Source organism: Amblyomma americanum, chromosome 10, assembly GCF_052857255.1.
Source record: "Amblyomma americanum isolate KBUSLIRL-KWMA chromosome 10, ASM5285725v1, whole genome shotgun sequence".
Classification (NCBI taxonomy): Eukaryota; Metazoa; Arthropoda; class Arachnida; order Ixodida; family Ixodidae; genus Amblyomma; species Amblyomma americanum.
Genome location: NC_135506.1, coordinates 116,712,572 through 116,729,822, shown reverse-complemented (window position 1 = coordinate 116,729,822; position 17,251 = coordinate 116,712,572). Strand labels below are relative to the sequence as shown.

The 17,251-nt window shown below is 52.8% G+C and overlaps 1 pseudogene; it reads right to left on the bottom strand.

Moving 5' to 3' along the window:
* Nucleotides 1-11,726: 11,726 nt before the first annotated feature.
* LOC144108653 (uncharacterized) lies at nt 11,727-13,030 on the bottom strand (annotated as a pseudogene).
* Between the last annotated feature and the right edge of the window lie 4,221 nt (nt 13,031-17,251).

Sequence of the window (17,251 nt, the reverse complement as noted above, 5' to 3'; positions counted from 1 at the left end):
CAGCTAGCCCTACCTCCTCTGTTATGGGTGCTGCCCGATTCGTTCGTTACGCTGAGGCCGCCCGCCACGCCCGCACCACGGCCGCTAGCGCCTCGCGCGTGTCTACACCATACGCCGGACGCATGCGACTACCCTTGTTGTCCTGCCTCCCATTGCTGCCGCACCGAGTCGGTGTCTTCCAGAGAGGGGAGTAATGCACACTACTAACTCCTATAGTGGCACTGTATCGCGGCTAAACTGTATTACCTGGCAGTTGGCAAGCCTTGAGCCATCTCGGCGCTTGATGCCACTTCGTCTTCATCTCTCGAGCTGCCTGCTTCCTTGCGCGTCCCAACAGCGTCCTGTGCGTATAAGTAAACCAGCCCCTGCGTACGTCAACCGTTTCTCGGTGACAATATACACAAACTATTTACAGAATAAGAAATGTGTCCAGGTTGTGCGCCTGATTAGTTCATGATGGAGCAATAAAAACACACACGCACAGCACTATGTTGACCACAAATGGAGTGGGGCGTCCAGTTGTTAATAGTCCAAGGTAGCACTCGCGGAGCGTTCGGTCACTGCGTGTAACTACCTTGCGGAGAACAGACGGGACGTTAAGCCCGTGTGTTTGAGGAATGCACAGAGGCTCACCAAAGTTCGCTCACGAGTGCGCGCACTGCCCTGCGGCCGCAATAGCGTCTTGATGGAGTCTGGTAGTATGCCCAGCGCCCTATAGGCCGCAAGCATATAGCGACGAGCATCGGCGTACGCGGCACAGGGAAGAACCAGGTGCTCTAGTGTTTCCACTGCACCTCATCCGTCACACACATCACTTGTCGCGATTCCGTGACACTCCCGTCGTTCCCCGAACCACACGTAGCCAATGCGCGCGCGGAGGATCATTGCACGTTGCGACCGCGTAAGTGCGCAACAGCCGTTGATGCTGTCGATGCGCTCACCTCCTGCGATGCGTGGTTCGGGGTGCTGCTTTCGGAGATGGTCGTGGATGACCGCACGCACGTCCTTCAGCGCAAGGGGCAGATCGCTGGCAGGTAGTTGATGTACGGCGGTCGCGAGGTTGTCAGCTTCTTCGTTGCCGGCGATGCCACAGGGACCGGACACCCACTGTGCACGCACGGCGCATCCTCACTGCGCGAGACGCTTGATGTGCGAGCGAATGCCCCGCACTAGTGGGGTACCGCGGCCGTTGGATTGCAGGCGGCTGGGGGCGGCGCAGGAGTCGCACAGCAGAGCACTCCTGGGCGGCGGAGGGCCGAGGGTTAGCAGCAGGTCCAGCCGTAGTGGAGGAGTACAGGAAGGTTGCGTGTTGCTGGCTATGCAGTCGCAAGGCGGGGATGGTAGCCGCCGCTGCAAGGGAGCAGCTGTCGCAGGCCACTGCGCCGTCGGTGTACACGAGGAGATCGTCCTGGAGCTCCTCGTGTATTTCGGCCCTGGCCAGCTGCTGCACAGCACAGAGGGGTGTGCTCCGCTTTCCCGCGATGCCGACGATCTCTCGCTGTACCTCCGAGGCAGCAGGCCAGGGCGCGCTGGAGCCGTAAGGGGGTGGGCCTTGAGTCAATTTCTCATACTCGAGCAGCGCCGCGCCCATTCGTAAGCGCGGGTGCGAACGCATACGCTGCAGCAGCGAGCCGCCGTACGGTGCGCGGTGAAGCCGATCGATGTGATTCAGTGCTCTGCACGCTGCTTGGAGCTCAAATGGCCACGCTCCTGCCTCGGCCAACGTTGCGGCGCACTGCGAGTTTTTGGGCATGCCTAAACACACGCGCAGGAACTTGCGGTGCTGGAGCTCGAGTTTCTTTCATCACTGCTTGCGCACCGTGACGACCGGCAGCGCATAGAGCACCGCCCCCAAAGCTGCGGCATTGTATAGCCGCAGCGCAGCTTCCTGGGAGGAGCCCTGGCCTCGAGCGGTGAGCTTGCGCTCGGCGGCGGTGATCCTCTTCATCTGCAGACAGGCCTTGGTCGCCGCGGGGCGGAAGGAAAGACGCCAGTCGATGTCCAGGCCAAGGTACCGCACCGATTCACGCCAAAAGATCGGAGTCCAGTCTATTGACAGTGGCGCTAGGTGCGCGCGCGAGCGCGAAACGCAGGCCATGGCCACCGATTTGTCCGCGCTCGGCGACAGACCAAGGCCGCGCAAGCTGGCGTCAATTGCGGTCAGAGCTCCCTGAAGGCACTCCCGCACGCGGAGCGCCTCGCCCGGTGGTCCCCGGCACCATGCACCGAGCTATGTCGTCTGCATATGTGGACATGCACACATGGTGTCGGCCGCTCGTGGGGAGGGAGGTCGGCACCACCGACATGGCCACATTAAACAGAAGTGGTGATTAAACAGAAATGGTGATAAGACAGAGCCCAGCGTCACGCCCAAGTCCACCGGACGAGGCTCGGAGAGCTTACCCCCTACTCGTACGCTCATGGTGCGCCCGCTCAGGAAGCCGTGAACGTTGGCGTCAAGGCTGTCTTCGAAGTAAGCATACACCGGACGTACTCTGCTCCTCCACCCAATGCTTAATGGAGGATGCGGGGCTAAAATGCTGGTTTTCGGGAAAAAAAATTGTGTTTTTAAGTTTCAGTTGTTTTTAATTGCCTGTTTACTGAAAAATATCACCAGGTTTGGTTTTTATCTGAGCAGTAGAAAAGCAGAAAATTAATTCTTTTCACGAGGTGGTGGGACGCATATGCCGTCGGAGGCGTCTATGAACGCTCAAGATGCGGCTGCAGTGCGGGCAAAAAAAACCAAACGCGAAGTGAATGCCCACGTTAGAAAGCTTGTTCTTCGCGCTTTTTACTCACGGAACCCTTTAATCGAGAATACGCAAGGTCACTAACGAAAAACTAAAATAGAAAGGCATATGTCTGGCCGCACCAACTGCAGAGTGGATGGCATACCGTAAAAAAAGCTCAGATTGGCGGAAATGTACCCCGTGACCCCCGAACGCTGTTTTTGCGTCATTCGGAGTTGCTTTGGTGGGCTCCGCCGGGCTGGAGCGGTGGGGGAGCGGACGCATGTCGGACCGGCTTCCGAATTGTGGGCTAATTTTATCATGCAGCTTAAAGCGACCGTGGCCCAACCGTTTTTGGTGTGCAAGGAAAGCAGGATATCCGAAGCATCTGGATACCAACTTCGAAACGGTAGGGCGATTTTGCGACTTTTTATCCAGTTGTAAAAGTTCGCCAGCGACTACGCCGCAGCTAAGCCTAAGGAGACGAAGGACTCCGCTAGACCTCGGCGCTTGCGCCGAGACAAGCCAACGGTTGGATGCTCGCTAGGCCCAGCGGGAGCGGAAACGCTCCCAGGGCTTGCAAAGCGGGGATTCGCACATGGGAGACGAAGATTCTGAGGACGAAAGTTCTACCGAAACGTGCTGGGAACGCGCGAGCGACGCCGACCCGAACGCGGAGGAAAACAACTGCGCTGATAACTGGACGCCAGTTATGCGGGCCAGGGCGCGACGATGAGAAAAGCTCGAGAAAGCAAAAAAAGACAAGAAAGCGAGAGCGGCAGCCAGGAAGCTACACACGCCAGCCGGACGGGGCACAGCCACTGTCACGACGCAGCTGGCGTACGTCGTGGTAAGGCGTGAGGAAGGCCGCCGAAGGGGAACAGGGGAACGCGCCGACAAAAGGGAGAGGCTCTCAGGGCGGCGTCGCGCGCGAGTGTGGGGAGCCTCGGCTTAAGCGAGGGGGAATGGTGCGATCAGACGCATGTGTCGTAAAGAGTTTCTCTCCGCTCGTTGTGGCATGTGTCTAGTTAGCCACGGCCGCTTGCTCGATGGGCCAGCGCCGGAGGCGAGCGAGCATCCGGGCACCCTAGGCCAGAGCGGCTAACAGGACGCATGTGTCGTAAATGGTTTTTCTTCCGCTCGTTGTGGCATGTTTCTAGTTAGCCACGGCAGCTTGCAGCGAGCCGTGTGTTTTATATTGTGTGCTTTTCTTTTGTGTTGTGATATGTTGCGTCCGAAATGTGGCGGGAAAGTCACCTATTGGCTGAGGGTGTAGTTTTGGCGGGAGGACAAGGAGATGGGTGCGCGCTAAGGAGAGCGCGGAAGGTTGGTTGGTGGCAGCCGGACAGATCGGTCGTGTGCGGCCGGTGGTGGTCCCGGGGTCGCAGAGTTGGAGAAGCGAGTTGCTTGAGCGGCGGCCGGGCGGGTTGGCCTTGTGGTGGCCGACGGTGGTCCGGAGTCGCGAGAGTGTTGGAGTTTTGTCTTTTGTTTAGTTAAAGTGGAGAGGCCGAAATCTGTCGGCATATGTAAATAAGTTGTAAATATTGTAATAAATAAGTAATTTTGAGGAAAGCCTTTCCAAGTGCCAACGTCGGAAGACCTGCACGCCTCTCTCAAACTCACCAGTCGCGAAGTACGTCCCCCGGGTCACTCACGAGACCCGCCCTCTACCACTCCACGTTAACATCTGGATGCAACAACATCGCACAAGAGAGAGAGGGAGAATCATATATCGTGACTGCCACCAATTGGGAGAAGACAAGCGGCAAGGCGCAATAGCGGAGAAAACCACCGCTACCCAGGACCGACGTGAAAGTCATCCTCAGCCCTAAGCAACTGAACCAGTTTTCACACTTTCTCATCTCGAAAGCAATCCAGGCGGCGACCGGCCACCACCCGGCATGCGGAGGAGAGAACTTCATCCCCAGAATCCGACCTGGATCCAACAGAATCATCACGAGCACGCCATGCGACGTGACGGCAAGACAAATCAAGCAAATAAAACAACTCACCATCAAGGGAGTCAACTACGAGGTCAACACGTACATTGCGGCGCCGGATGATGTGATCCGGGGAGTCACCCACGGAATCGAGCCGGGCCTCAGGACCGAATAACTACAGGCGCAACTTATAGTCCGAACGTATGGTGTCGAAATCGTTGGGGCGAGAATTCTGGGTCAATATCCTCCTCAGCAATGCTTTTCTTTGACGGAAAATTCATTTCCAATCAAGTAATTTTTGCAGGGGCAGAGTACCAATGCGACTCGTACCGAGTCCGAAGGCAGGTGTGCCACACATGCATGCCGCCTGGACATAGAACAGACGTGTGCCCCGCCCCAAAGGCGAAGGTATGCAAATCATGTGGAACCCGGGACCCCCAGGAAAACCATCAGTGCGACGAAAGAAAATGTGCGCTCTGCGGTGGTGACCACACAACTGGAAACAAGGACTGCGAGATGCGGTGGAAAAAACCCAGGTACCAAACGGGGTAACCGAAAGGCAAGGCCCCGCCAGGACAACGAGCGCAAGACAACGGGGACGCTACTACACGCACGAGCAGATCCAGAGAAAAACAAGGGACAGACGCAACAAGGCAGCTGCTCAGCTCAGACAACAACGCAACACTCTACAGAAACGCCGACAAGCGCACGAGGTTGAGATCAAGATCAGCGATGCGATCGAGATCCAGGTCGAGAACGCGCAAAGAAAGAAACGGGTTCCAGGTACGCAGAGGGGACTTCCCAAGCCTGGCGAGCGAAAACAAGAAGCAAGATCTCAACCAGCCACAGCAGAGACCGGAGAAGAAGGTGAGCTGGCCAATTGGACATAACTGTTCAACCACTGTGTCACACTCTAAGAGAATGCAACTTGAGAACCGAATAGTAAAACTAGAAGGAATTCTTGCCCAAAGCGATAGAAGAGTTAAGGAACTAGAGGAACAAAACACGAATCTTAAGGCAGAAATCGAAAGACAAAAAGCGCAATACATGAACGCAATAAAAAACCTCGAACATGCCAGGAAACCCATGTCCATCACGGAGGGCGAGCAAGTCGGAACGTACCAACTTAGGACAGATTCCGCAGAAGTGGCCGCCGTAAAAGCGGCACAAAACCAACTACAATTGAAATCGAAGAACTATATCAGGAGATGGTGAGAGCAACTTTAATCGCAATATGAAACATCATGTCAAGGTGAGTGAAGACCTAGATAAAATGGACGGAAAATACAACTATATTAAAGGGAAAGTTGTGACTACAACGAAGGAAGCACACAGCAAACGCATGAGAGAACACATGAGCAATAGGTCCATCCATTCCGACGAACAGGAAGTAAGAACACGAAATGTCTAACGGCAAACACACAAGGCTAAACAAGAAAGCAAGCTTGAAAATTTGGCAATGGAACTGCAGAGGAATAAAGGGAAAACAAAATCAGTTAATACAGTTCATAAAGAACCAAGAAAAACCGCAGGACATCATTGCCATTCAAGAATACGGGGCCAGGGCTAAAACAAGCCTAACAGGATACGAGATGCATGACGGAGACGGTGCCGGCAACGCCGTCGCCTTGGTACATAAATCGATTATGGCAATCTGAAAAACCAGCATAACGGATACGGACGTACCCCACACGGTTCTATAAATTGTACCCCAAAAACCAGCGGATGACAGCGTTTTCATCATAAGCGTGCACAGCTAGCTAACGACGCCATAACTAAGACGAGGATAGGAAACATCGTCTGCAGAGACACCATGCCTGATCTAGCCTTCTCAAAAAACAACGAGAATATCCAATGGGAAAATACAATGGGAAACCTTAGGGAGCGACCACTTCATCTTTAGCTTAGAAATAGCCACAGGAGAAATGAAAAGATGCCTAGGGACTGCCAAAATTACAGACTGGGAAGCCTTCAGAAACCACAGCGACGAAACCACAAAACCGATAACCAACATGAAATAGTGGTGCACGGAGCTTACGAAGGCCACACAAAAATTCACGAAGATAATCGCTCGCACGGAACAAAACCCAGACGTAGACAGCAACCTTCTTCACTTATGGGAAGCACGAAGAAGCCTTATCAGGAGATGGAGGCAGCAAAAATACAAGAAACTCAAACTAAAGATCGCCGAACTAACCAAGAAGGCATCAGAGCACGAAGACAACATCGCCCCGCAAAACTGGCAACAGTTTACGGAAACACTTAGAGGAAGACTAGGGATAGCGCGAACTTGGACTATACTAAGAGCCTTGATAGACCCAACAAAAACCAAAACGAAAAGCGGCAGGTCCATGAAACGACTAATCGACACCTTCCCCGGAACGGAAGACCAACTAGCACAGGCACTGAGGGAGAAATGCTACGGCACAACCACGCACCCAAAGCAAGACCAGGAATAGACAGGAGAAGACAACCCCGAGATGGATACGCCGATCACCGAGGAGGAAGTAAGGGCAGCCATCATCATCATCATCATCATCATCATCATCAGCCCTACTACACCCACTGCAGGGCAAAGGCCTCTCCCATGTCTCTCCAATTAACCCTATCCTTTGCCAGCTGCATCCACCCTTTGCCTGCAAACTTCTTAATCTCATCCGCCCATCTAACCTTCTGCCGCCCCCTGCTACGCTTACTTTCTCTTGGAACCCACTCCGTTACCCTTAAAGACCAGCGGTTATCTTGCCTTCGCATTACATGCCCTGCCCAAGCCCATTTCTTTCTCTTGATTTCGACTAGGATGTCATTAACCCGTGTTTGTTCCCTCACCCACTCTGCCCGCTTCCGATCTCTTAACGTTACACCTATCATTTTTCTTTCCATGGCTCGCTGCGTTGTCATTAACTTAAGCTGAACTCTTTTCGTTAGCCTCCACGTTTCTGCCCCGTAGGTGAGTACCGGTAAGATTATGCTGTTGTACACTTTCCTCTTGAGGGAAATTGGTAAACTGCCACTCATGATCTGCGAGAATTTGCCATATGCGCTCCACCCTATTCTTATCCTTCTAGTTATCTCCCTCTCATGATCCGGATCAGCTGTCACTACCTGCCCTAAGTAGACGTATTCCGGCACAATTTCTAGGCTTTCGCTGCCAATTGTGAACTGTTGTTCCCTTGCTAGGGTGTTGAATATTACCTTGGTTTTCTGCATGTTAATTTTTAGACCCATCGATCTGCTCTGCCTGTCTAACTCTTTGATCATGATTTGCAGTTCACCTCCTGAGTGACTCAGCAAGGCAATGTCATCAGCAAATCTCAGATTATTTAGGTATTCTCCATTTATTCTTATTCCCAACTGTTCCCAATTCAGGCCTCGAAATACCTCCTGCAACATGCGGTGAACAGCATTGGCGAGATCGTGTCTCCTTGCCTGACGCCCTTCCTTATTGGAATTTTATTGCTGACTTTATGGAGGACTATAGTAGCTGTGCAGTTGCTATATATATCTTCCAGTATTTTGACATAAGGCTCTTCTACCCCCTGATTACGCAATGCCTGTATGACTGCTAAGGTTTCCACTGAGTCGAATGCTTTCTCGTAATCAACGAAAGCTATATATAGAGGTTGGTTATATTCAGCGCATTTCTCTATCACCTGATTGATGGTGTGAATATGATCTATTGTAGAATATCCTTTACGAAAACCTGCCTGATCATTTGGTTGATTAAAGTCTAACGTTGCCCTGACTCTATTAGCGATTACCTTAGTAAATACTTTGTAGGCAACGGATAGTAAGCTGATCGGCCTGTAATTTTTCAAGTCCTTGGCGTCTCCCTTCTTATGAATTAAGATAATGTTTGCATTCTTCCAAGCTTCTGGTACAGTCGAGGTCATAAGGCATTGCGTATACAGGGTGGCTAGTTTTTCTAGCACGATGTCCCCTCCATCCTTCAACAGATCTGCTGTTACCTGATCCTCCCCAGCTGCTTTTCCCCTTTTCATTGCTTCTAAGGCTTCCTTTACTTCATCTTTCGTTACTGGCGGGATGACGCATTGCTGTGCACTGCTGTCTTTCTCATTAGCGTTCTGATTACATTGGCTACTGTACAGGTCTGTGTAGAACTCTTCGGCTACGTTAACTATCTTATCCATATTGCTAATGACATTGCCCTGCTTGTCTCTTAATGCATACATCTGGTTTTTACCTATGCCTAGTTTCCTCTTCACTGTTTTTAGGCTACCTCCGTTCTTTAGAGCATGCTTGATTCTCTCCATATTAAACTTCCTTATGTCGGCTACCTTGCGCTTATTTATTAACTTTGATAGCTCCGTTAGTTCTATTCTATCGGTAGTGTTAGATGCCTTCTTGTTTTGGCGCTTCTTAATCAGATCTTTCGTCACCTGAGATAGCTTCCCGGTATCTTTTCGAACTGTCCTACCGCCTACTTCTACTGCGCACTCCGTAATTATTGATGTCAGGTTATCGTGCATTGAATGGACATCAAGATCATCTTCCTCAGTTAAAGCCGAGTATCTGTTTTGCAGCGCTATCCTAAACTCCTGTGCTTTCCCTCTTACGGCTAACTCGTTAATGGTCTTCTTCTTCGCTAGCTTTTTCCGTTCCCTCTTCAAGTCTAGGCTAATTCTAGACCTTACCATTCTATGGTCGCTGCAACGCACCCTTCCGAGGACGGCCACATCCTGAATGATGCCAGGTTTAGCGCATAGTATGAAGTCTATTTCATTTTTAATCTCACCATTGGGGCTCTTCCAGGTCCACTTCCTGTTTTCTCGTTTGCGGAAGAAGGTATTCATGATCCGTAAATTATTTCTATCCGCGAATTCGACTAATAACTCTCCCATGCTATTTCTAGAGCCTATCCCATAGTCACCTACCGCGTGGTCGTCAGCCTGCTTCTTGCCCACCTTCGCATTGAAGTCGCCCATCAGTACAGTGTACTGCGATTTTGCTCTATTCATTGCTGATTCTACGTCCTCATAGAAGCTTTCAACGGTCTGGTCATCATGGCTGGATGTGGGTGCGTATGCCTGCACCACTTTCAGCTTGTACCTCTTATTCAGCCTAATTACTATAGCTGCTACCCTCTCGTTAATACTGTAGAACTCCTCTACGTTGCCAGCTATATCCTTATTAATGAGGAAACCCACACCTAGTTCTCGTCTACCCTCTAACCCGCGACAGCACAGTATGTGTCCGTCCTTTAGTACTGTATACGCCTCACCTGTCCTCCTAACTTCGCTAAGCCCTATCACATCCCATTTAATTCCCGCTAGTTCCTCGAACAGCACTGCTAGGCTAGCCTCACTAGCTAAAGTTCTAGCGTTAAACGTTGCCAGGTTCAGATTCCAATGACGGCCTGTCCGGAGCCAGAGATTCTTAGCACCCTCCGCTGCGTCACAGGTCTGACCGCCGCCGTGGTCAGTTGCTCTGCAGCCGCTGGGGACTGAGGGCCGAGGGTTAATTGGTTTGATCATAGAAGGTTGTGGCCAAGTACTACACCAGGGTGGCCAAATCCTGCTCTGGTGAGAGAGTGCGTTGTCGGTTCTGGTCACCGAGATAAGGCCGCACTCCAGGCCTGGTTATGCAATTCCATCGACACGCGGGCAGCCATAGGGGAAGCCAAAAAAAGTACGGCAGCCGGAAAGGACAGAATAAATAACGCTACCATTGGAAACATGGGAGACACGGCCATCGCCGAACTTTCCAAGTACCTAAACGAAATCTGGGAAAAATAAATCGTGCCGGTGGAATGGAAACATGCAGAGGTAATTATGATACCCAAGCCGGGAAAAAGGCCAATCGACCACGGCGCCTAGTGACCCGTAACGGTCAAGAACATTTATATTTGTCGCCAATAAAGTTTTCTTTATCCATCCATCCATCCCGCTTTGGTTGTGTTCGACGCTTGCTATCTGTCAATTTTCTTCCTCCTGTGAGTTTATTGCGATCAGCGGGCGGCCGATTGTGTGACCTGAAGATGACCGCAACGCAGGCTTCCACTCGGAGAAGCTTCAGGAAGCGAAAACGCACCACGAAAGCGAGAGGCCTACACAGCACGGGCGACCGGCAGCAAGTGAGCGTCTGTTTGTGCTTTCGCCAGGCCCAAACCTGCCGCCGAAAAACGACGCGAACTCTTCGGGCTGCGATGATGGTCGTCAGCCGAAGACCGAACCTGCACCGTGGAGACTGCGACAGCCTTGGCTGTACTAGAATCTAATGAGGGTGCACGTGGCATCAAGAGAATGTTTGAAGAGCTGGAAATAAAACATGGAGTCCAGGCGATGAAGCACGTCCAGCCAGCAACTCATCAAGGTATTTCACGAGCGAAGGCAAGGGCGATGGACAGCTCTAAAACTGAAAAAGAAAGGCTTGACGCATTTGCCACAGAGCAGCTTTTTGTTGAAGATGAGGGCCCAGCCTATGGTGCAGGGCATTAATTTTTTTTCTACCCCAAAATGAAGTAGCATGTTCTGAAAACTTTGAACTCATTTTTCTTAGTTTGCACTTTTTGGGATGGTAAAACCGTTAGGTAAACTATCATTCCCAAACTGCATAAAAAAATTAAATTAGTTTGGGGGAAAAGGAAATGGCGCAGTATCTGTCTCACATCTCGGCCGACGCCTGAACAGCGCCATAACGGAAGGGATAAAGGAGGGACTGAAAGGAGAAAGAGGTGACGTAGTGGAGGTCTCCGGAATAATTGCGACCACCTGGGGATATTTAACGCGCACTGACATCGCACAGCACACAAGCTGCATTGTCAAAAGGTGCTTTCAAAGTGGTTTCTCGACTGAAACTTTTTCAAGAACAAGATAAGGTACTTTTCAGGTCGTTAAATGTTTTCAAACACAAAATATTTTGAGATGTTTGTTCAGGAGTGCCGAATGACGAGACAGGGGCCACAGGGGAAGCCCAAACAAGCTTTCAGTACTCCCCCCGCAGGCAGAATATATACCTTTTGAGGGGCGCCGTTAGCGCATTCTAGTAAGTGGAAACACAAACACAGGCGGCGACCACATCTTCCCTCCCGAGATGGTTACAATTGCAACCGGCGCGGTAGTTTCACTCCACGACCGAATCCCGTTCGCGCCAGATCTTGAGGTCGAGACGAACTTGCTTCAAAAGGCGGCTCCAGGATTCCAGGCAATGAAGGGGCGGGGAAGTATCGCGCAGGTGACGTGCAAGAAGCTAGCTGAGACGCCTCAAGCTGCGATGTCGAGGTTGATGTCTGTTCTGGTATGTTCTGGCCAGTCGCAGAAGGCACGAGATGGCGACGATTCCTCTTTAAGGTGCTGCTAGGTGTCTCAACCACATACGATCGAGGTCGCTGAGCAGGGCTGAGAACTCGGCCGCTGCAACCGACGTCCTTGATCCGCACATCATCCCCCGGTTTTAGCGGTTTTAGCGGGAGAGCTCGCACTGTGACGGCGATTGTAGTTCTTCGCCTGCTGCATCTTGGTTGGAGAATCCTGTGCCTTGAATTCTTCGTGATTAGGCAATGCTCGTACAAGTCATTTAGGTAATCCCGGGAGGCGAGTTTGTAGTTTTCGTCCCATCAATAACTCTGCAGGAGAGACGCCCGAAAGGCCAAGTGTGTCTCGATAAGCGAAAAGGGCTAGGTACACGGATTGGAGCTTTTTTCAAGCAGGTACTTCACGGTTCACACCATGCGTTCCGCCTCTCCGTTACTTTGAGGGAATAGAGGGTTGCTTGTCTAATGGCGGAATCGGTAAGATCGAGCGAACTCGGCGAAATCTTTGGATACGAACTGAGGTCCGTTCCCTGTGCGCACAACGTCTGTAATACTGAAGCGAGCCAAGCATCTCTTTGCCGCAACGATGACCGCTGGCGCTGACGTAGTCCCGAGTGTGACCACTTCAGGGAATCTGGAGTAGTAATTGACGGTCAGGACGTAGTTTCGTCCTTTAAACTGGAAAAGGTCAATCCCCAGGTGTTGCCGTGGCCTACCCGGTGTAAGAGTTGATATCAGTGGCTCGGAACGCACGATACGAGTCTCGGCACACTTGGCACATTGAGCCACAAGGTGTTCAACATGGAGATTGCAATTTGGCCACTAAACGCACACTCGGGCACGTTCCTGACAGCGGCGTACTCCTTGATGCCCTTCGTGAAACAGTGCGAGTATATCCTGTCGTAGCGCAAATTGAATGACACGATGATCAAACAAAAGCAGGCCATCGTACCCACTGAGTATATATCTTTTCTTCCAGTACGGTGCTATGTGGGTTGATACTCTGTTCTTGGATGGCCAGCCTCTCTCACAGTAGGTCGTGACCGAGGAACACTCTCCATCTTCAGCTTGATGATGGCGAACATCATCTAGCCGACTGGCCACTAGTGGAGGTAGCTCCTTGAGCACCTCACTGATGAAGGTTTCGAGACTGTTAACAGCTTTGGAGTCTAGCGTGTCTGAGGGTGCTCGAGGTAGAGTGTCACCAGTAGCTAAGAGTTTCCCTGGTACGTATTTGACAGTGTACTGATATCGCGTCAGCTTGATCCGCATCCGCTGCACTCGAGGTGGCAAGATTTCCAGGTCTTTGTTTAAAAGAAGGGCTACAAGAGGAAGATGATCCGTCTCGACCTCAAAGCTTAGACCTCGAAGATACTGGTCGAACGGAGACACAGCCCACGTGACAGCGAGAGATTCTTTCTCTGTTTGACTGTATCATTCCTCTGTACGAGTGAGGGGTCTAGAAGCGTAACCTACAGCACGACGAATTCCTGGCGGCTGGTCTTGGAGCAAGGCTGCTCCTCGTCCATGAGAACTTGCATCAGCTCATACCACAGTCGGGTAATGTGTGTGGTATTTCGCCATTCACGTTTCGGAGCTTAGCAAAGATTTGATGCTAGCGAAAGCTTTCTCTTGGCTGGGACCCCAAGTCCAGGCGCTGTTCTTGTTCAAGAGTGAACGGATGGGTGCAGTAACCTCAGTCAAATTTGGAATCAAACGCGGCACATGGTTGACCATTCCGAGAAATCTGCGAACGCCACTGACATCGACTGGCTACGGGAGGTTTTTATTGCATCGACCTTGTCTGGTGAAATTCCCTGCACATCCACCACGACTCCTAGGAACTTCACAGAAGACGTTCTGAACTGATTCTTTCTTTCGTTGAGTGTAACCCCAACTTGATTTAGGCGAGCCATGACGTCTGCCATGCGTTGGTCATGCTCGGGATGGTCCCTAGCGAAGACTAGTATATCATTAATTACGCTGACGGCTCCAGGAATGCCTTCTAGCAGTCTTGCCATGAAACGCCGGAAATACTCGGACGCTGTAGCAATGTCAAAGGGAAGGCGTCTGTAGCAATATCGACCGAAAGCAGCTGCGAACGTTGTCAATTCTTCACTCTCACTACTTAATTTGATCTTATGGAAGCTGCATCTTGCGTCCAGCTTAGAAAAAAACCCGTTCCCCACCAAGCTGGCCTGGATGTCTTCAACTCTCGGCAAAATGTAGCGCTCTCGCTGGATGACCTTGCTAAGCTTCGTCAAGTCAACGCGAAGTCTGTACTGGCCTGACTGCTTCGGCCTAACGACAAGGCCTGAACACCATGCAGTTTGTGGGGACCTGCCCTGCAGCCCCCTGAGTTTGCTTTCCCGCGAGGCACCGGGCAGCGGCGGTCTCCCCTCGAGGCTGAGCGGATTCCCTTGTCAGTTACATTAACTGGCAAGAGAGGGCGCCAGCGTCGCTGCGCGGGAGACTGCTGAAGCCCGCCCGCGGGAGATGGGGTCTCTTGGGCTGGGATAAGCGCCGCGATCGGACGCGTCGCTCGCGGCTCCGCTCTTCGCGGACGGGGCGAAGAAGCGACGGGGAGACAGGCTCCCGTACTCGTCCCGTCCGGCCTGCGGAGTTTATATCCCTTGCCCTAGCGCGGGCGAACATTCGCTCGGAACCTTGCTGGTGAGTCGGACGTCCTTGATTCATTAGCGTACCTTGTTGCTAGCTGGCGTTATTGTTTCTGTAGCAATAAAGGCCTGTTTGTGTCAGCCAATGTGTCGTTCCTTTGTTCCCCCAGAGCAAGGCCCGCCGTGGTCGGCGAGCGCTCGGTAGCGTAGGCGATCACGGGGTGGGGTCCGGGCGGCTTTGAACCTTGTCAGCCGCGATTGAGTGGGGAGAAAGTACTTATCTCCCCATGTCAACCCCACATCTGGCGCCCAACGTGGGGCCTGCTCTTGGAACATTGGACGACTGTCGGTTCGGTTCGAGGAACGCTCTTTGTCCGGACTTGACAAGTGCTAGGCCTAGAGTGAATTTTGATCGCTAGGACCTGCGGCATGCTTTCTTGAGTGCGAGGTGTATTGCGCTGCAGCATGTTTGAACTTTTCGACATGCTCAGCACATTTTTTTCCCTGGAGTTTCTTCGTGAGAATGACTTGGTCCGCATCGAGGGAGTTCGAGGCCTAGCGCCCGCGGAGTCGCCGAGCCCGAAGCGAGTGAGTACGGAAGCCGCGTGGGTGGTCCGAGTTTCTGTATATATTTTCTCTTCTATCTCTTTTTCGACTCTGGGAGTCGCGGCTCCGGGAGCCGGGTGGCCTGGGGCCACGGGTGCCGCTACGAGCTCGCTGGTATTGCAGCTCGGCACCGGGCGCTCCGACACCGTCCGATACGGTGGGCGCCGACCGCTCAGAAGCTGCTTTGTGCAGTGAGCGGGGTAGGACCACCCCACAAAGCTGATGACTCCTCGCGGCTGCGCGCACAAAACCCGTTTCGGGTCTTTCTTGTGGTCACGGTCGTTGTCGGAGTGGTCGTTAGGCCTGAGGCTTTTCGGAGCTGCCTGCACCACATTAAAAGAGACATGACCACCGGACCGTGACGTTGAGAGGGGGCGCACTTTGCTGCCCGTCCGTTTTTTTTTGTAACCTCGCACGAACTGAGCAGTCTCGTTCAACTCAAGAAAGGGCTTTGTTCACTCGAACTTTGCGTTTGCACAGCCGCCGACACGTTTTGCTAGCGAGTTAGGCATTGTGCCACGAGGCCCTTGTGGATGCCGTTTCCCCTCCCGTGACCTACGTTAAAGGCACGCCGAGAGCGTTTCGACAATTTTGCAGATCCGGTGGAGCCACCCAGGCTTGCTGACCGGTGCACATCGTCTCGCTGCCACCTGCTGCGACGGAGCGGCCTGTATCCTGTTCGCCGCATCCATCCGGGGCAGCTGTGGCGAGACCAGTCAGCAGTCACCTCCGGCTGCTGCTGCCCTGGCGACTACTGCAGGATCCTGGCCTGCAGTTTTCCCACCGGCCTTCGATTCGCGGGCCTGCGGACACGGTAGTCCGCGGGCCATACGAGTCATCCCAGCGGAGACCGTCACGCCGCCTTCGGAATACCGCGGAAGTCTGCGTGGACGCTGTCGGCGTGACCTCCGCTGCAAGACGTGCCTCAAAGACATGAAGACCAGGAGACTCCTCCATAGCATGTACTTTCAGGCGCGTGGGTCTATTTAAGGTTGGGGGGATGTGGGGACCTGCCCTGCAGCCCCCTGAGTTTGCTTTCCCGCGAGGCACCGTGCAGCAGCAGTCGTACCCCGAGGATGAGCGCGTTCCCTTGCCAGTTACATTAACTGGCAAGAGAGGGCGCCAGCGTCGCTGCGCGGGAGATGGGGTCTCTTGGGCTGGGATAAGCGCCGCGATCGGACGCGTCGCTCGCGGCTCCGCTCTTCGCGGACGGGGCGAAGAAGCGACGGGGAGACAGGCTCCCGTACTCGTCCCGTCCGGCCTGCGGAGTTTATATCCCTTGCCCTAGCTAGCGGGCGAACATTCGCTCGGAACCTTGCTGGTGAGTCGGACGTCCTTGATTCATTAGCGTACCTTGTTGCTAGCTGGCGTTATTGTTTCTGTAGCAATAAAGGCCTGTTTGTGTCAGCCAATGTGTCGTTCCTTTGTTCCCCCAGAGCAAGGCCCGCCGTGGTCGGCGAGCGCTCGGTAGCGTAGGCGATCACGGGGTGGGGTCCGGGCGGCTTTGAACCGTGTCAGCCGCGATTGAGTGGGGAGAAAGTACTTATCTCCCCATGTCAACCCCACAAGTTGGCGTGTCGACTTTTCGGTTGACCCCCTGAGCTTCTACATCATCCAGCTTCTTCTTGATGTGCTCGGGAAGAGGGAGAGGTATTCGCCTTGGAACACTCGGTGAAAAAGGACGAGCATCAGGATACCAGACCGATGTGGTACTCTCCTAGCAATTTCCCAAGCCCGCGAAAAAGTTCGCGATGGAACTCTGACGGAACGCTGACGACGGGAAAGCAGACGCTGAGGCCGGGAAAGTAGACGCTCACTCTGGGGAGCTGGGATCGCTACGGCTGACGCTGAGACGCTCTCGACCGAATCCGAGAACTGAACGACGCCCACGTCTTCGATTACCGGTAATCCCAAAAGATGAGATGACATCATACAAGGTCTGGACAGTCGTCTTATTGCGCCATTAAAAAGTAGAAGAGAAACTTCTCAGTACGCGTAGCTTGAGATATCTTTGTCCCGATACCTCGGCTCCAGCTTCATCCATTACATGTGGCAGTCCCGGTAAAGACGGCGAAACTACAGTAA